Source organism: Magnolia sinica, chromosome 8 (assembly GCF_029962835.1).
Source record: "Magnolia sinica isolate HGM2019 chromosome 8, MsV1, whole genome shotgun sequence".
Classification (NCBI taxonomy): Eukaryota; Viridiplantae; Streptophyta; class Magnoliopsida; order Magnoliales; family Magnoliaceae; genus Magnolia; species Magnolia sinica.
Genome location: NC_080580.1, coordinates 40,899,209 through 40,905,620, shown reverse-complemented (window position 1 = coordinate 40,905,620; position 6,412 = coordinate 40,899,209). Strand labels below are relative to the sequence as shown.

Below are 6,412 nucleotides of genomic sequence, written 5' to 3'. Positions count from 1 at the left end.
AGAGGATGTATTATGTCGTTATGTTATAACATTTAATTAGAATTATACATCTTAGTTTCTTTTAAAGGGAAATTTTGTGAAAATCCTTTTCGATATTGGAAAATCCAAAGGTATGATCAAAACTCGTATGTGCGATTTTTATGATTTGTAAGTCCACTGGAAAAGCATTGTACACAGGTTTTGGTTGAACTCTGGAAAACCTATTTATGTTAGTGACGTAATATCCCCTGGTTGAGGATATTAGAGTGAGAAGATCGTGTGGCTATTGATTAACAGTTGGTGAACACACTTCAAGACAGTCGTAATTCCTGTGTAGGTTGTGATCGACAATTCAGGACCTAGTTCAGATGTTAATTATTCTTTTGTGGGATGTATGTATGGTGGTGAATGTTGTAATCATTTAATTCAAGCATTGTGAGAATGTTGTAATAGTTTAGAATTTATTTTCTGCTATTCCTTTATCACCTTGATATTCAATTTCCTTTAAAAGTTATTCCAGCAAGGTTGCCCTGCCATTTTTATGGTGTATGGTTGTCCCTAAAACAATACATTTGTGATTACAATTTATTTCAATTCAGTTTGTATTTATTTCTGTATTCCTCTTTGGTTTGAGATTTGATACAAAGATCTTTCTAGAAATAAAGTTGTCCTACCATAAACTCTGGTTTTTGGTGTAAGGTTGTCCTTAGAACAACATTTGTATCAACCTCTCAAGATCTGAATTTTGAGGTTATTTTACTTTCTTGCATTGTGATTTATTTTGGCTATCATATTCTTTTTAATTCCGCTGTTATAAGTTTTATTTGGCATTGTCCTATTCACCCCCCCCCCCCCCACCCCACCTCTAGGACATATAGCTAGGCCTTTTCACATACTCATGAGCCCATTCTGCAATTAATGATTGCGTTTGAAGTGGCAAGGAATGGGCGATCAAGAATGACGAAAATTTGAGTGCTCATGTTATTAATGGGTTCCGTATCCAGGACGATAAAATCTACCGGGTAGTAGAAGCTGTCAACCTAAACCAACATATTCTCAATTACCCCTCTCGGTACACTAACTGAGTGGTCAGTAAGTTGTAATATAGTTAAGTGGGTTTCAATTAACCAAAACCTAACTGTTTGTAGACTGAGTAAGGAATCAGATTTACGCTCGCTCCTAAATCAAGAAGTGTGTGCTCAATTCGGTAGTTCCCAATTACACAAGGTATGGTTGGGCTACCGGGATCTTTGAATTTTTATGGCACATCTTACTTTAAAATGACACTCACTTTTTCAGATAAAAACATTTTCTTGTGAAAATTTTGCCGTCTTTTGGTCATACACAAGTCTTTCAGAAATTTGGCATATGAATGTATTTGTTTAATCACATCTAGTAGAGGGATGTTGACCTTCATTTGTTTCAGCACTAGAGAGTTAGAGAGAGGTTTTGGTGCAACCAACCATCGGGGGAAAGGGGCAAATAGCTTGCCTTGATGTTCCGGTTCCAATTCTTGTGGAGCAGTGCTAGGTTTATTATCGTTGTCCTCTTCCAGGTCCTTAGGCTTTTTAGCCCTTACCGGAATAGATTTGCCAATTATCTTCCCACTCCTAAGAGTGGTGATAGACTTAGCTTACTTAATTTGATTTGAAGAGGTTAGATCACTTATTTCGTATTGCGGTTCAGGATTGGGGAAAGAATGGGCTGAAAGAATCCCTTTTTTCCCAATTGAATTTTTTGTCTCACGCCCTTGTATGACCTTTGAAATGTATTTAAGGGTTTACAATATACCTTGAGTGATAAGCTCTTAGTTTTGAATATGTTTTAGAACCGGATTATCTTGAGGTTTTCCTTAATTTGGAATTTGATTAAAGAAACTTTGAGGGGTAGCAGTTTTTCCATTCCTCCAACTGAAATTTGGATGATTTCTCCAATTAGGATTGTATGTATTGGAGGTAGGACCATTGAAAGCTCTTTAGTAATTATTCACGAATTAGATTGCTCATTCAGCACCTCTTGAAAGGTAGGTATTGTTAGACAATTTTCAATTGTGTGAAAGTTGCAAGCATAAATACCGTAAACAGTTTCCTTAACCTTATCCTTCTTTAATTCCATGGCCTTGAATTTCCTCATGAGATTAGATGCTTTAGCATTGATATCATCATCCTCTTTCAGAAGGTATAATCCGCCGCTCTCATTTAATTAAGTGGGCTTAGAAGTGGTACTTAATTTTGGGTAAGTGTCCCATGATTGTGCATTTTCAGTAAGTCTGTCCAAGTAGTCCTACACATCATCGACATTTTTATTCATATATTCCTCATTGCACATTGTCTCAACCAATTGACACATGAAAGATGTCAAACCATCATATAAAAAGTGTGTAATGTGCCACGTTTCAAAACCGTGTTGTGGGCATGAACTGACAAGATCCTTGAACCGCTTCCAACATTGGAAGAATGTTTCATCCTCCTTTTGGGCGAAGTTTATGATTGACTTTCTAAGGGTGTTAGTTTTATGATGTGGAAAAATTTTCTTTATGAACTCCCTTATTATGTCATTCGATGTGCGAATAAATCTGGGAGGTAGTGAATGTAACGACATCTTAGCTTTCTCTTTCAAAGAAAAGGGAAAGAGTTTTAGTCTGACCGTGTTCTCAGACACATTTGGACAATATAAAGTGGCTATGATCTCATCAAACTCTTTCAAGTGCAAATATGGACTTTCAGATCTAAGTCCATGGAATTTTGGAAGGAGTTGGATCACCCCTGGCTTAATATCCACGTGTCTCGTATTTTTTGGAAAAACTATGCATGAGGGCGTGCTCACCCCCATCGGTTGTAAATAATCTCGCAAAGTACGAGGCGGGGGTGCTTGATGCACGTCGTTTTCATCCTGGACTTCCTCAACCCTAGTTGAGGTTGTCTTCCCAGTTGATTTGCAGCCATTACTTCAATTAACCTTGAGGGTCTTGAGTGGTGTCTAATCCTGTGATGGATAAATAACCCCTCAACCAATCCTCCTTCACTCAAAAGATATCGAGTGTTATCACGGACCCACTTGGGCATGAAACATTCTTAGCCCTCAATTTCAGATTCTAACCTAAACCTAAAAGAGATAAAGGAAATATATATCTAGAAATAAAAAGAGATAGGGAATTAGAAAGAAGTTACCAAATTAGAAGTTTCTAATTAAAATCCTGTAAAACAAAACAAAACAAGTCAGTTTCTAAAAACGGAAATTCTAAAATTAGAAAGTTTCTAAAAATAAAAATAGAAAGTAAACTAGTTTCTAAAAATGAAAAAAGAAATTTTCTAAAAAATAGAAAAAGGAAAGTTCCTAAAAACTGATTAGGAAAGTTCTAAACCTATAATTAGAAAGTAAGTTAATTACTAAAATAAAACAGAAAAACCCCTAATCCTAAAAATAGAAAATAGAAAAATCCTAATCTTAAATTAATTCCAAAACTAACTAATCTTAAAAAAATACAACCGTTAGTTCCCGGCAATGGCGCTAAAAACTTGTTTACAACCCAAGTGTAGGGCAGCGATGTAGTAATAATCTCGGTGAGACCGAGGTCGAATCCACAGGGACTAATCTCATGTATTTTCTAAAAGCAACTAGAAGAAGAACTAGAAAAAGATAAAAACCTAAATCTGAAAATATAAAGAGTAATTGTGAGAGTTTAAGGAAAAAACTTAAGAAATTCAAAGGTGGGAAAATAGGGTTTCCAAGGATCCACTTGTAGAGATCAAGGAGATCTATGCTTGATTCAAGTCACACGATAGGAATCAGAGTCCCATCCTATCTAATTGGAAGATATCTCAGTAAAATCAAATCTGAACTTCCTTTGACCTAGTTCTCAATAGATGAGAGGTGCGAGAACTGGAAGTGATTCCATCACAAAACCATGCCCATAAGACAAGACAAACAACATGATTTACCAATCCCACAACCAATTTGAGAGAATCGTGAAAGTTAGGGAGGATTCCATCACCCAACCATGCCCAAGGGACAATGGTGAATAACAGGATTCCTAATTTCATAACCTCAAAATATGAAAAGAACATACTCAAAGCTATCGTAGATCTATTGTAATTTGAGTCACAACAAACCATTAAAAACTGAAAGTATTCCTTGTAATCAAGCTAGAATCAAAGATAGTTCAATATAAACATGAATCAAAGCAATAGAAACATCCTATCATGCTACAAGCTTCACCTCTTAGCTCTATCTAAGAGGTTTAGCCAACTATAGACATGATTGAACTAGAATCTCTTAATAAAAGCATAAAAACAACTAAGGAAAGGGAAGAAAAACTCTTAGTGACGGTTTCTCCATGCTTGTGCTCCACTCCTCAAACCCTAAATGATGCTTAAGGATGCCCCAGGACCTCTATTTATAGTTTTAGGCCTTAGACTTTCACACCGAGTGAAAATTTTTGGAAACTGCCTCAAATTGCGTAACGCTCGACTGGTCGTGGGATGTCCTCGAACAGTCGAGGGTCTCCTTCGACTGGTCGAGCAACACGAAGATTTAAAAGTTTTATACACTAGAGTTCGAGTTAAGCAGCTTCGACCGGTCGAGTATACGCAAGATTGGTCGAGCCAAAGCCAGGACTGGTCGAGGGTTACGCAAATTCACTTCAAAACTTCGATTTTCTTTATTCTTGACTTGATTTTCTTGGATCTTTGGTGTGTACATTCTTCATTCTTAGTTTCATCAGATCCAATCTTGGCTTTGGTGATTTTTGAGCGTTAAATTTATGCTTTTAGCATCCTTTTTCAATCCAAGCTGTTGAATTCACCTTGCAACACAAACATGATTAAAATAGAATATTAAGCATTATCATGTTAATAGAACCAAGTAATAGATGGGGTCTAATATGCAATATTTGACCCTCAACACCTAACGTGAAATTCAATGAGTTTAATATGAAATTCAAAGAGCCTAACGTGAAATTCAACGAGCCTAACATGAAATTCAACACGTTGAACATGAAAATCAATGAGCCTAACATGAAATTCAACTAGCTTAACGTGAAATTCAATGAGCCTAAGCTGAACATGAAATTCACAATATTAACATCTTTTATAGTGATTAACTATATGGGTTTAAAGTTTTCAAGTTTGAGTTGAGTGTTTACAACCCCAAGTGTGAAGTCGCGATGTAATAATAATCTCAGTAAGACCAAGGTCAAATCCACAGGGACTGAACCTTGTACGTATTCTGAAAGTAACTAAAACTAGAACTAGAAGTAGATGTAATCTAAATCAGGAAAAATTAAGAGAATAATTATGAATTATGTAACTAAAACTTGAAAAATTCAATGGTGGGAAACTAGGGTTTTCAATGATCCACTTGTAGCAATCAGGGAAATCTATGCTTGATTCACAAATATAACAAGATTTAGAGTCCCATCTTCATCCAGTTGGAAGATATATCATTAAAAACCAAATCTGAACTTCTTTTGATCCAATTTTCAAGAGATGAGAGATATGAGAATTAAAATTGATTCCATCACAAAACCATGCCTATGAGACAAAGAAAACAATAGAATTTAAGCAATCCACAACCAATCTGAAAGAGTTATGAACGTTAGGAAGGATAATATCATCTAACCATGTCCACGAGACAATGGCGAACAACAGGGTTCCTAATTTCATAATCATAATAATGAAAAGAACATACCCATAACTATCACAGATCTATTGTAATTTAAGTCATAACAACCATTAAAAACTACGAAGATTCCTTATAATTAAACTAGAAGCAAAGATAGTTCAACATAACATGAATTAAAGTTGAAGAAAACACCCCATCGCGCTACAAGCTTCACCTATTAGCCCTAGCCAAGAGGTTTAGCAGATCATAGACATGATTAAACTAAAGAACTTAAAAAGCATCAAAGGAAAGAAAAACCGCAAAGGAAGGAAGAAGGAGATGGCCAGCTACACATCCACGCTCTCTCTCTCTCTCTCTCTCTCTCTCTCTCTCTCTCTCTCTTTCTTGGGCTCCACGTCTCCATGTCCCAAGATGATAATTTTCATGTCTCTCTATTCTCTCCTTTTTATAGATAGCAGGTGTGGTGCTGAAAGTCGGTGGAGAGCTCCTTATGCAGCTCTTTACGCAGCGTGTGCAGTGATACACGGGAACAACCACGTTTGAATGGTGTTTGGATGTGCAAAGTGTGCCAAGTAATCGTCCAAAGAGTTGGAAAATTCAGTTGAGAGTGACTTATTTGTCACATAGAAGTTTGTGATAATTTGCTTAAGGATTCCATCATCTCTAGAAGTGGATAGATGCATACTCTCTTACTCTTGCCTTGCACAAACAAATTGAGGATCAATAGGTGAAGCATTGATATGAAGACTTTGTTCATTGAAGCTACTCAGTAGAGGCATTGAATCGTCTAAAGTGTATAGCTCAGATGGTG

The 6,412-nt window shown here is 36.3% G+C and overlaps 1 non-coding gene across 1 annotated transcript; it reads left to right on the top strand.

Annotated features, from left to right (window-relative positions):
- The first annotated feature begins 2,377 nt into the window (after positions 1 to 2,377).
- Positions 2,378 to 2,484, top strand: LOC131254575 (small nucleolar RNA R71). Its single transcript, XR_009175694.1, has one exon. It is a non-coding gene; the product is annotated as a small nucleolar RNA R71 (small nucleolar RNA).
- The last annotated feature ends 3,928 nt before the right edge of the window (positions 2,485 to 6,412 follow it).